This window comes from Miscanthus floridulus, chromosome 5 (genome assembly GCF_019320115.1).
Source record: "Miscanthus floridulus cultivar M001 chromosome 5, ASM1932011v1, whole genome shotgun sequence".
Lineage (NCBI taxonomy): Eukaryota > Viridiplantae > Streptophyta > Magnoliopsida > Poales > Poaceae > Miscanthus > Miscanthus floridulus.
The window spans coordinates 47,755,493-47,769,450 of record NC_089584.1 but is presented as its reverse complement, the minus strand read 5'-3'; the positions used below and the strand labels follow the sequence as shown (position 1 = coordinate 47,769,450).

General features: G+C 46.9%; 1 long non-coding RNA gene across 2 annotated transcripts; it reads right to left on the bottom strand.

Moving 5' to 3' along the window:
- Window positions 1-9,306: 9,306 nt before the first annotated feature.
- On the bottom strand, window positions 9,307-13,499 carry LOC136449932 (uncharacterized). 2 transcript variants are annotated; one of them, XR_010758190.1, is made up of 3 exons: window positions 13,009-13,499; window positions 9,691-9,763; window positions 9,307-9,577 (listed from the first exon to the last, which is right to left on the bottom strand). It is a non-coding gene; the product is annotated as an uncharacterized lncRNA (long non-coding RNA). The 2 variants fall into 2 exon arrangements; XR_010758189.1 differs by lacking the exon at window positions 13,009-13,499 and adding an exon at window positions 9,871-10,148.
- Window positions 13,500-13,958: the final 459 nt, after the last annotated feature.

The window sequence follows — 13,958 nt, the reverse complement described above, 5'->3', positions numbered from 1 at the left end:
CTATAGTCCTTTTTACCTAAATCGGTTATTTTAGCTGATTCGTTCGTGTCTTCACGTATAGCATGTCTTTCGAAAAGCCTGTCGAAGTATGGATGTTTTTGTGGATTCTTCGATTTTGGTTTGTTACTATCATCATAGCTGCCATCGATCCGGTCGAACCTCACTGTTGGTGGTAATAGATTAGATTCGGAGCGTTTATAGATCCGTTCGTATCAAAGAGTCGATTCGTTCGTGTGCTATATCTTTTTTTCTGATTAGATTCATCGACTTAATGTTTTACACTGGTAATATCCGCCTAGCTGATGTTCTCATTTACATATACGTGTATTGTACCTGTCAACTTAAAATCAATCGTTATTCATAAGCTTTACAGTCCGTAACAACCGATTTCTGTGCGGATTGGCTATTTAGTCGCTCTTCCCGTATGGCTGCTCCCGAAGCGGCACACTTTGAACTGTCTGGGCACAGACCGGCATGTTCCACCTTAAATTACTGATAAACTTTCTCTTCTTGTCAATTGCAGGGTCAAATTGACTGGCACGTCTCGGGAGGAGGACACTGGGATCGATCATCACTGTGTTGAAGCCAGACGGATCTCCAGCTCCATCGAGCATACCCTTCCGGCTTGCTCATGTGCCCGGCACGAGACAAATTTTCATGTCGACACAAGTTTCCAACTCTAAGTTCAAATATTCTTTATTCATATTCTCTTGATGAATGATATCTAGGCGACACAAATTCCCTTGGAATCATCAGCTATCAGTACTAGCTACTCGATGCTCATTTTGGTTGGAAAACTACATACGTTTTGTCTGGATATGATTCAAATGGAGCTCTATTCGTGCCACTCCACCCGCTGCCGTGCTCAAACTTGTTTAACTTCCTATTATCCTTAATTTCATGAATTAAATGTCCTAAAGAGCATGAGATTCCATTGTACCCTTTTGAAGTGTACAGAGTAGTATATGCATTTCTATTGCACGGAATGCAGCTGCCAGTTGCAACACCTGTGTACAATGCCAGTGTGCTACACTGTGACAATGATTGCCGTGTCGTGTCCTGGCACTATCTTCGTACACTCGCAGACGACTTGATCTGTAATTATAGATCTAGCAATAGAACATATTCAGTTTGACCTCTACTTACATGAAGCCCTTCTATCATCCTTTGCTTTACAATATCTTTAAGAAAGACAAAGTTAGCTATATAAGAGATCTATTAGGAGTGGCCCCCTATTAAAATTCACCAAGATTATTTCTGAAGGTTCACAGATCAAATGATGCTGGTACAAGGTCCATGCAAATTCGATCATTTATGACTTTTCTTTGCTTTTTAGTAGTCAATCTTGCAATTGCTAAAACTGTGCCAACTAAGTAGGAACTACATAAGTGAATATTCAGCGGCCAACATTATCGGCTCGCAACTGTTGTTACATATTTTAACACATCGCTATATCAGCATGCACATATTTAATTACTTGTTGTTCCTATATGTCAAAAACTTTAGAGCTCATGTCCTCAAGTCCGGATCGATTTACAAGCCACATCAAAGGAGGACTCAAAATATGTCTTGGCCGGCTGGCTGCTCTAGCATGGTCCTGGCAAAGTGATGCCTGGTTTTCTAGTAACATATTGCATTTTCATTAACAAAAAAAAATGCAGATAGTGTTGGTTAAACTTAAAAAGGTAAAATACATTGTCTCTTTACTGGCAGCACACCTTTATTTGATGCTCTGCTCAATTTGATGATTTGGGTTTCATCATTCACGAGGTTGGGGATCTGATACCTTACTTGAAGGAGTTGCTTTTATACTCTGATAGCTTGCAGGGAAGGGCGACCAAGCAGCTGCTCCAGACCAGAAACATTACTCTTTATTGATTGTTGTTGCCTGCTCCCATCCAATTTTGGGCATAGATTTCAGAAAATGCCAGTAGTCTGATTGAGCGGAGAACAGAAGCAACAAACAAGAATGGCACAGGCAGCCACGGGGGCTGCGGCGGCACCAGCAACAGATCCAAGGAGAACAATACTCGAAGTTGAAGTCTTCGTGGCAGGAGCAGCCACCCTGGTGGTATTGCAGCTTGTCTTTGGGCTGTCCAGGCGGCGGTCAAGCAGCATATGGATCCAAGGAGCTGTGTGGCTGGCTTACACACTCTCCTCCCCTCTCGTCACCTACACATTCGGCCTGATGCAGTCGTCTCCGGCAAAGAGCCAGCTGTACCCTGTGTGGGCAATGTCCTTGTTCCTAGTCGCTGGGTGCAGCAACTCCGTCACGGCCTATGATCTTGACGAGAACAAGCAGTGGAAGAAGCAACTCTTCGAGCTGGGCCAGCAGTACGTCTACTCTGGCCTCATCTTCCTGCTGCTGTATCCTAGCCACCTGTCTGTCCTCAGTGAGTTCATGTGGACTCCCCAAAAGCTGGATCCTATTCTAGAGTTCTGCTACTTCCTGCTCACCATCATCACCTTCACTAATCTGTTCAGAGTCATTGCCTGCTGGATGGCAACCTTCTCTGATCCCAGCAAAGTAGTCGCTGACTACATGAGGGATCTGGTCAGTTCGGGAGGCGCTCATCAGCCGCTGCAGAGGTCTGAGGGCAACTCCGAGTCTGACCCTATCAGGATGCAAGGCGGTAGGTACCTTGTTCGGTGGTATGGCTACTTCCTCAACACTCATAGTGCCAAAGCCCACAGTTACAGGACTAAGCTAGCCGATGAGGATATTGTTACCGTCAACATGATCTGGGAGAACTGCAGTGATAGGCTGTTCAACGATCCAAGCGGTGGCTTGCAGTCAAAAGATGTGTGCCTTTCATTTGTCTTGTTTCACCTGCTGAAGCGCCGCTACTTCGGGATCAACTGCTACGAGGCCGGTCGCCAGGAAACACGTGATTTTGTACTGAGAGGTCTCCTGGCGTCAGAGGAGTGAAATTTTCGTATTTTAGTCTCTTTTGAAAATAATTTTTAGAAAAATACCAACGCCAAAACAATTTCTAAAAATAGACCATTTTTAGGCGTCTTGCACATGACGCCGAGATATGAGGCTCGGCGTCGTGTCACTCCACGCCGAGGTACTGCCACGTCACGGGAGACCGGGGTCGTCGTCGACACGTTGGCGCGTGGGTCCGAGACGTCGGCGTCGTGTCAGCCGACGCCAAGTGCCCAACATCGGCGCGGTCGGACTGAGCGCCGAGCTCTGGCCCCATCCGGAGCGCGGCCCAGGCGGCCCAACAAAGAACGGTGGCCCAGAAGCTCGGCGTTGGGTCACTTAACGCCGAGACTTCAGACCTCGGCGCGGCCCGACTCAACGCCGAGGTCTGCACCCTTTAGGCCACGCCGAGGCCCCTTCTTCTTCTTCCCTCCCCACCTCCATTCCCCCATGGCTCCCAAATCCCCCACGGCCCCCACGAAACTCTAACCTCCAAAATCGACCCCCGGTGCCCAGATCTCGTCTCCCGAAGCTTCCTCGAGGTAATGGTCCCTCCCCTCCTCCATTCTATCCGCGTAGATGTGCTTACATTGTCCCTAATCATTTGGAATCATGGTTGTTTGGTGATTTGGTATATTTGTGTTTGCATTTGCAAAATGTATGGCTTAGGATGATTGAGTGCATTGTTGTTTAACTGTTATATGTGATGAACATGTTAGGTTAGTTTGGTTTCTAGTTATTTTGGTCATTAGGGTTATTTGTTTATTGTAGGTGTCATTAGGGTTAGTTATTTGTTGGTCATTAGGGTTACTATGTATTTTATTAATTTGTTGGTCATTACATTTCAATTTGTTATGACCAAGGCGTTTTCTTCGTAATGTTAGGATGCCAAGGCGTGGTAAAGCTCGTATTCCAAGGTAATCCCAATGTTTATTCATTATCTGTGCAACAAATAGAAAACCCTAGGTTTAGGTTTGGTTCTCCGTTAATATGACTAAATTCTTTCAATTGTAGCTATGGTCGCCAGAGGGCAAATCCGTACGACCTAAAGCCTCTCCCTGAAGGTGTTCCTCGACCAATGTGCTTTTGTGGTGATCCTTGCAAGGTAGACATCTCTGAAGATGAGGAAACATATAGGCAGAGGTACTGGATGTGTCCCAATTATGCATGGGAACCTACAAAGCAACAACGTCGTGCATCGTTTGTGAGGAATTTTTATTTTGTTAATTAATTTTCTTGTGATATTAAGTATTGCTTATTTATTTGTTTTGTAACAATTTGTTTTTCTTGCAGACCGTTCCACCACTGTGTGACTTTGAGCAGTGGATTGACACTGAGATCAAGGAGTCGGACAAGCAGCGTCTAGAAGGCCTGAAGGAGTGGGATGCGGAGGTTAAGGAGAGGTTTGAGCAGAGACGCAGACTGGAGGCTATAGAAAAGGAGCATAAGGAAGAGGAGGAAAGGAGGCGTGTTGCTACGTACCGGGCGGAGAGGGAGAAGAAGATTGAGCGTGTGCGCCGAGCAAAGGCAGCGATGGAGGAGAATCCCGATGCCGAGAGGAAGGGAAAGTGGCCTCGTTGCACTCAGTAGGTATTTGGTTCATTCACGAGCGATGTCGTGTAGCCCTGGACTTTTTTTACTATGTTGTAATGCACTCTGCTTTTATTTCAGATGAACTTATTCCCTGGACTTTTTTTATTATGTTGTAATGCACTATGATTTTATTTTAGATGGTCTTATGCCATGTACTTCGTTAACTATCCGAAGACTGTAGTGGTACTGTTTGTATCACTGAAAAGACTACTTGTGTTGTTGCAGTCACTGAAAGGGCTACAAGTACTGTTGCAGTCACTAAAAGGGCTACTAGTCTATTTGAAAACTCACTGAAAAGCCTAGATTCATTTACTGTTGTATCTGTATACGCAATGAATTAATATCAGAGTGATGTACTGCATTTAGATGAAGTGATAAAACACAGGTGTAGCCTTTTCAGATGAAATGACCAGTCATGGTTGTAGGCTTTTCAGATGAAGCATCTAGCCTTTTCAGATTCAATAAATGAGTATGCACACATGTTTTTTGTCACGTAGCATTCATGGTGAACCTACCTTCATCTCTATATATAGTGCTCCATGTCTTGCTCCACATCCACACAACTTGTTTTCTGGTTTAGTTTTAGCAAATGTCGAGCGGAGGTTCCTCGAGTGGAAAGGGTTTAGGTGGAGGGAGAGGAAAGGGGGTGAGGAAGGGACCTCCGATTGTGTGGGAGGGTTCTCTAGGTCCTGATTCTTTTGAAGAAGCAATAGAGGAATTTCCTTTGGAGAGGAAGAGTGACTTCACCCGTGAGAGACCTCTTAGATCATACGATAAGCGCATTGAAGATTGGCCAAAATGCCGCCACGGTTTGGATTGCGTTGTGCAGATGTACAACGACTGTGACGGTGGAGGCCGTCGTTTCTTCAGATGCCCGCGAGGATTTGTATTGCCTTTGAACTCTCTCCTTTTTTAGATTTGCATGTAGTTTCTAGTAGTACTTATTGGTAGATGGGTTTTCAGGATTCAAGCTGTCCAGATAACTGTGGCTTCACTAGATGGGTCGACCCTCCTCCTATCTATCCCCATCAACAGTACATCACATATCTACAGGGATTCATCTTTGACCTAGAGTATGGCCCTGGAAGTGGTAACAGGGACAAGTCGGACGACGACAACAGCAATGATGCAGAGGAGGCACTATACAATAATCCGTACTGCGAGTGCACGAACCATAAGAAGGACGGACCTCCTTCTCCACCGCCACCGCCACCGCCACCACCACCGCCTCCGTCAACTGGAGGATACTATGGGGAAGGCGCAACTCAGTTCAATATGTGGGAGCATTATTAGGACCAACATTTGTTAGTCAATCCGAATGTGGAATGCTTGTATGAGTTGTTCTTTTCAATCTTGTAAGGCATGCTAGGTTTAGTTTGCAACATGCCATTGTTAGTTTTTATGTGAGTGTGTTCCCTTTGTAATGTCTGTATCACTTGTTTCTTTCAATCCCCTAAGGCATGCTAGGTTTAGTTTGCGACATGCCATTGTTACTTTTGATGTGAGTGTAATCGTTGTGCCTCCGCTATTTCATAAATTGCAGTTTACCTACCTCTAAGTTTCATGTACTATGGTTGATTCCCAAACTGAAAAAAAGATTTGAGTCTCTCTAAAAATAGGGGATTGAAATCGAACCAACAATCGGTTTTTCCTGCAGGAACAAATATACAAACATAAATATAACTTGTCTACTCTTATTAGTATAACTCGTGTTAGTCGAAGAGGAATCGTTGAGAAAGATTTTTCATTTGAATCATGCAAATAGGATCGCAACATATACCAAATGGTTTGGGTCGGCGTTTACGTGTTGAGCTGAGGCTCGGCGTTGAGTCGGCCCACGCCGACCCTAGGGTTTGGGGTGTGTGAGGTGGGCTGAGGCTCGGCGTTGAGTCGGCCCACGCCGACCCTAGGGTTTGGCGGCCGTGTGTGAGGTGGGCTGAGGCTCGGCGTTGAGTCAGCCCACGCCGACCCTAGGGTTTGGCGGCCGTGTGGTGGGCTGAGGCTCGGCGTTGAGTCGTCCCACGCCGACCCTAGGGTTTGGCTCGGCCTTTTGCGAGTTGGGCTGAGGCTAGGCGTCGAGGCGGCCCACGCCAACCCTAGGGTTTGGCAATGGCCGTGGCCCGATTTGGGCCAAACCTCGGCGCTTAGTCGTAACACGCCGAGCTTGGGCACCTCGGCGCTTCGATGCAAGGGTTTCCAGTAAGTACCAGGGGTCGGCGTGAAATGACTAAACGCCGAGCTTGGGCACCTCGACGCTTCGATGAAATGCTTTCCAGTACGTACCAGGGGTCGGCGTCAAATGACTAAACGCCGAGCCCCTGGGTTCACCAATATATCATCTCTTCTTTGCGTGCTTCGTCCCCTTCGCTAGCTCCCCGACTCTCCTAACATGTCACCGTGGATCCAACAGAGGTTGATCGTAACATGGAGGATGGGGATGATGACACCCCTTCTTCCTTGTGAGTTGCGACGGAGGCCCTTAATAGCTGGAAACATGAAACATGGCGACGTTCCACACATTCACATAACACATGACCACACCGACAGACACATTCATTCAACATCCGTACATACAAAAGGTCCAACACATTAAGCATCCAACATAGTCCAACACATTCAACATCCAACATAGTCCATACATATGCTTCATCAATCAACAAACATAGTCCAAACATAGTACAAGGTCCAATGCATACATAGTCCATGCACAAAATAAAGCATATGAAGTCTTTGGATCTTTTATCGCTCCTTGTACCTTAACGTGGACGGCGAGCGTAACGCTTTCCCCTCCCAAACGGATAGGTACCTGGAGTGTACCTGTCCACTGGTCTGAGCGTCCTATGTGGACGTCCAGAACCGGAGGGGCCTTGAGTTCCTTGGGGTGCATCTCCAAGCTAGGACATGCCAATCTCATCATACTCATGATCATACTCTCCCTGTCCTTCATCAACTTCATCATCATAATGACCATGTCCTTGACCACCCTCTGCAGTAGTTGCTGCACCATGTGAAGAAGAAGTCCTGCCACCATGTGAAGATGAAGTCCCTCCAACATGTGCAGTAGAAGGTCCAGCACCAAGCTGTTGTGGGACTGCCACATCCGGGGAACGTCTACATCCAAGGCGTGCAGCTACCTTTCGTAGGCGATGCATGGCACGCTGCATTTTGAAAGCATTATTAGTAAGTGGGGTTGGTCGCAAAACTATATAAAGATGTAACATCAACTGAATGAGAGAAGACTACCTGAATGTGCTGTCGTAACATGGAGGCCTCATCAGGATCGCCCACAGGAATCATCAATGCCCTTCCTTGGTCGGCCACTGTCCTCATTATCTCCATGCTCTATGCAACAAAAACAATAATTTAAGTCTCTATCACAGTAAAGACCTCAGAGATTGAAATAGTTGTATCACTTACAGCTCTGGCTAACGCAGGGGCGATCTCAACTTGCCTACCTTCTCGGGTAGCTTGGTCATATGGGTTGTTGCCCTCATCCTCGCTCGCAATGTCAGCAATGTCTTGCTCCGTCCAAGCGGGCCTCAATTGAAGCCTTGTTCGTTGACCAAACCAAACAAGGTAATCATGGAATGCCTTGTCACGATGGATGGCGTGGATGCCCATGTTGTTCTGCTCCATCAACATCCACTCATCAATGTAGCGCTGGTGCTCCAGCTGCCAGTTGGTGATCTTCTTATTTTTTTGTCTGTTGAACCTACAAATTTTACACCAAATCGGCAATATGAAGGCCTACTCAATGATTCTTTCATGTGAAATGAACAAAATATTGTATGTTACGTACTTGTGGAGCTGCCAACCGGTGGAGAAATCATCGGGCGGAGAAGGCTGCAGCCTACCAAACTGCCGTGCTACACGGTGAGGGAGATGGTACTCAACTACATAGAAACAAATAAGGGGGGTCCTCATCGTCTAGACGTCCTCGTCTGCCATGCACAAGGCGCTCAAGTTGAGATCCGTTACTTGCCTCTGCCGATATGGGCTCCATTAAACCTGTACACAACGTCGTCATCAACTAGTCGACGCTCAATTTGTGCACATATCTTCGATTAGGGCAAAAGGGTGGGAAACTTACATGCTGTGGCAAAAGGGTGTCTAGCTCGTTGGTGAAGCTGATGTACGCGTGGCGTGACACGTGGTATGTTCCGTGGGCTCGCTCGTAGAGGTGTGCCACGGTAGGGGCGACAACTGCGTCTCCTTGAGGAAACCAAGGTTGTGGGGGATCAAGCTGATGCGGCCTCCCAACTGGAAGCCTCTCCCACATCCAAATCTGCAAAAAAAGAGTGGAAACATGAATGTTAATCACTTTTGTTAAGAAAAAAACATTGAATTGTAGTGGTAACTTATACAACTTTGCTTTATTACCTGCAACAGTGTGATGCAGCCTGACATTGTAGCGTGCGCGCCTCCAGGACGGCGGCAAGCCTCGCAAAGCTGACGGTACAGGAAGGCAAGTATAGCCGAGCCCCAACTCCTATTGTCGACATCCTCCCAGTTCAAAAGGCACAGGATGTACATCCAGGACGCCGTGTCTCCAGTGCCGTTAGGGAAGAGAACCGTACCTAACATGTGGAGGACGTAGGCCCGACAGTAGTATGTCACGGTCTCGGTGTCTACGTTGGGTGGGCACTCCCGAAACTGCTGACGAAGCCACCTCAGGGACACCCCACTGCTGCGCCGTTTCTTGCCAGCCTCAACTACCGCTTGGGGCCGTCCCAAGAAGTGCTCAACCCGCTGCTGCCATCCTTCAGACTCCATGTCTCCTGTCACTAGGAATCCTCGGATTTTGACTCCAAGGATCATGGCAACGTCCTCGAGAGTGACCGTCATCTCCCCGCATGGTAGGTGAAAGCTGTGTGTCTCCGGACGCCACCGATCTATCAACGCCGTCAGCGCCGCTGGGTTGAAAGGTGGCGTGCCTCGACGACAAACATGAGCAACGGTAGCAAGGTTCGCCAGCTTCAGGAGGGGCGTGTACCTCTCGTCGTAGACCATGGTCGTAGAGGCCTCATGTGTCATTGGCCTCAGCACATTCAAAACCTGCCAAAAAAACAAGCATGAAAAAGTATTAGTTCATGTCACTTTATAAAGAGCATGGACTATAGAGCAAAACATGAACAATGCAGTGTTTTCATACGAATTGTTGAATATACCTCTCCGTTCTTGATCCTCCGAGCCCGGTGGTGCTCATCGAACCTTGGATCAAGAAGGGGGAACCGATCCATCCTGCAACATAAGCAATGCCAAACCATTAGTAACATAAAAATAAAAAAACAAAAGTAAACCAATGTACCATTACACAAAGCAATTCTAGTAGCTAGCTTGATGGATACCTGTTGTCTAAGTAGTTCAGGACATTTTCTCTTATTGTGGCCCGGCTTATGGCAACCAGAGCAACGGCTCTTTTGGGTGTCCTCTACAAAATGTCTCCCAACCTTACTCGTGGTTGATCTACCTTTCGTGGCTCGGTCCATGTCCATCCTGAACCGCTTCCGCCGCCTAGGTCCTCTACTCTTCCAGAGTAAACCAAGATCAGCCACATACTTGGGGCCATCATAAGTAGGCCATTGACTCTCGTCAAGAAATGGCTCGAACTGAGGATTCCAGGTGCTCATTAGGTTCCTCAAAGAGAACTTCGCGGCCATACGGGGAGGGACCTTAGGGTCAACACGTCTAAGGCGACAGGCTGTAATCATGTGGGAGCAAGGCCTATGGTATATGATCGGTTTTCCACACGTACACTTGTTCTCATTGATCACTACTTTATGTTTTCAAGCACCCCGGTCTTCACCACCAATGTTAGTTCCGCCACCCTCTAGAATCTCATATCCATGGTTGATCGGATCAAAACATGAACCCGTCTGTCGTTTAGACTTTTTCTTTGAGAAAGCTAGTTCCTGAGATGCTAAAAGTGGCCAAGCTTTGCCTGCTATCCATAGAGACCTCGCATGCTTCTTCCTCGAAACGAACCAAGAATTCAACTTGTAGAAGGTGAATGAGGCAATAGCAGTCACAGGCAGACCACGACAACCTCTTAGAAGGCTGTTGAACATCTCTGCCATGTTACTAGTCATGAAGCCCCATCTCCAACCACCCGTGTCATATGCAAGTGACCACTTATCCTTCGACGCCATCAACTCGCTCAAGAATTGCCTGCCATCAACATTTGTGGCTAACTTCAGGGCATCTAACTTGTCTTTGAATAATTGAACCTCTTGCTGCCTGCAAACCTCCTCAAATAATTTGAAGTTGTCCTTTGTGTGATCACGCCTTATAAGATTCTGAGCAAGGTGTCTGGTGCACCACCGGTGATGTATTTGGCCGTAACCAGGAATCTCTTGTTCTATGGCATTCAGAATGCCAGCATGCCTATCGGATATCACACAAACATCACGTCCCAGACCAATTACCACTTGTCTTACTAGCCTGAGAAACCAACACCAACTATCCGTGTCCTCCTTCCGAACAATCGCAAAGGCCAATGGCACAAGCTGGTCCTCTGCATCTGTCCCAATACAAATAAGCATTGTGCCTTCAAATTTCCCTATAAGAAAGGTCCCGTCAATTGAGACGATGGGCCTGCAATGCTTGAATGCTTCGATGCTCTGCCCGAACGCCCAAAACGCCCTTCCAAATACCTGGCTACCATTCCTTGTTTCACCCTCCTTAGGTAAATACTCGAAGTGCATCCTAGGATTTACGGCCCTCATTGCGTTCAACATTACAGGGAGGCGCTCATAAGCTTCTTCCCAATTTCCAAATATTATTTCCAGTGCACGCTGCTTTGCCCTCCATGCTTTCCCATACTTGACATAGTAATTATACCGTTGGAAGATGATCTCAACCAACACAGACACCGTAATGGTTGGCATATGCTTCACCACGGGGCATAATTGCCTTGCAATGAACCTAGAATTGAGCTGCAGATGGTTCTCTTCTGCCTCAGCAGTGGCACAAACATGTGGTTGCTTCACTGAGGTAATCTTCCATTTGCCTGCCTTCGTCTTCCTAGCACATACTCTCCAACCACACTGTTGTTCTTCACAAGCAACAGTGTACCTCTTCTCCTTGAATGAATTGATGACCCTAAAAGGTCGGTTGTGTACAATGGAGTACTCTTGCAACCATGATTTCAACTCATCCATGGTAGCAAACAATATGCCCTTCCGTATGATGAGGCAACCGCTAACATCAGGCACAGTTGTATCACTTGGCCCACCATCAGCTACTGCCCTATGACCATGGCTAAGGTCTTTGAAATCACCAACTAGTGGATCTCTCCAAGGCAAGACCCTAGACAATATCTCTATTTCCCTTAAATTCAGACGACCAACAGGGCGATCGTCATCAGAGTCTTCGGCTATCTCCTCTATGAAGGACTCATCATCTCCAGCTATCTCCATGTCAAAACGGTTCGTAGCCCTAGCATCACCAAAGTCTTCTTCACTACTAAGATCATCTTCGTCGCTAAGCTCATCCTCAATAGAAAAGTCTCCGCTAGCGTCGTCCAAACCTTCTTCTACATCAACAATTACATAATCATCATCCTCTTCATCACTATCATGATTGCCCTCACCATCGGCAACCGGATTCTCTTCCTCATCTCCACCGTAGCCTAGTTGTGTGACAAGTATTTCTTCTTCAGGCAAAGGACCATAACCTATGTGAGCGGGGGAAGATGGCCATGCTTCGAAGTTATCATTTCCTAAGCCGGACTCCTTACTTACTACTAAATCCAAAGATCGCACTTCTGAGGCCAATACAACTGCCTTGTAATCATTCCATTCAGACTCGTTTGTAATTTTGAGCAACCGCTTGATCCGAGGACCCTTGGACGACCCAACATCTATGACACCTTCAAACTGAACATGCACGTCTCCTTCATTCTAGCCTAACTTAACCTTCACTCGCTCCACTAACTGGGTCAAAGATGGTGTTTCAGAAAAAATCAACAACTCCTCACACATGTCCAGAAATTCCAAACTATCATCTCTTGTCCTAACAATACGGCCTCCATGATGCAACCTCACTAATTTATCCATCTACAGCCATCACACAACAAGTAGTGTAACATATGAATATATTTCAATCCAATAAGTAGAAACTAAAATATATCATTTCATCGTTTTTCAACCCCAACAACATAATCATTTCTAGTCATAACAAATTGAAATGTAATGACCAACAAATTAATAAAATACATAGTAACCCTAATGACCAACAAATAACTAACCCTAATGACACCTACAATAAACAAATAACCCTAATGACCAAAATAACTAAACCAAACTAACCTAACATGTTCATCACATATAACAGTTAAACAACAATGCACTCAATCATCCTAAGCCATACATTTTGCAAATGCAAACACAAATATACCAAATCACCAAACAACCATGATTCCAAATGATTAGGGACAATGTAAGCACATCTACGCGGATAGAATGGAGGAGGGGAGGGACCATTACCTCGAGGAACCTTCGGGAGCCGAGATCGTGGCACCGGGGGTCGATTTTGGGGGTTAGGGTTTGGTGGCGGCGCGGGGGAGAAGAGAAAGAGAGGGAGGCCGGCGGTTTCAGAATGAAGGGAGGAAGAAGAAGGGGCCTCGGCGTGGCCTAAAGGGTCCAGGCCTCGGCGTTGAGTCGGGTCACGCCGAGGTCTGGAGGCTCGGCGTTAAGTGACCCAACGCCGAGCTTCTGGGCCACCGTTCTTTGTTGGGCCGCCTGGGCCGCGCTCCGGATGGGGCCAGAGCTCGGCGCTCAGTCCGACCGCGCCGATGTTGGGTACTTGGCGTCGGCTGACACGACGCCGACGTCTCGGACCCACGCGCCAACGTGTCGACGACGACCCCGGTCTCCCGTGACGTGGTAGTACCTCGGCGTGGAGTGACACGACGCCGAGCCTCATATCTCGGCGTCATGTGCTAAGACGCCTAAAAATGGTCTATTTTTAGAAATTGTTTTGGCGTTGGTATTTTTCTAAAAATTGTTTTCAAAAGAGACTAAAATACGAAAATTTCAAAGGCGGTAGGTACCTTGTTCGGTGGTATGGCTACTTCCTCAACACTCATAGTGCCAAAGCCCACAGTTACAGGACTAAGCTAGCCGATGAGGATATTGTTACCGTCAACATGATCTGGGAGAACTGCAGTGATAGGCTGTTCAACGATCCAAGCGGTGGCTTGTAGTCAAAAGATGTGTGCCTTTCATTTGTCTTGTTTCACCTGCTGAAGCGCCGCTACTTCGGGATCAACTGCTACGAGGCCGGTCGCCAGGAAACACGTGATTTTGTACTGAGAGGTCTCCTGGCGTCAGAGGATGGCAAAAGAGCATTTCGGATCATTGAGGTAGAGCTGGCCTTCCTGTACGATTTCTTCTTCACCAAGTATCCATCCATCTACGAGAATAAGATTTTCTTC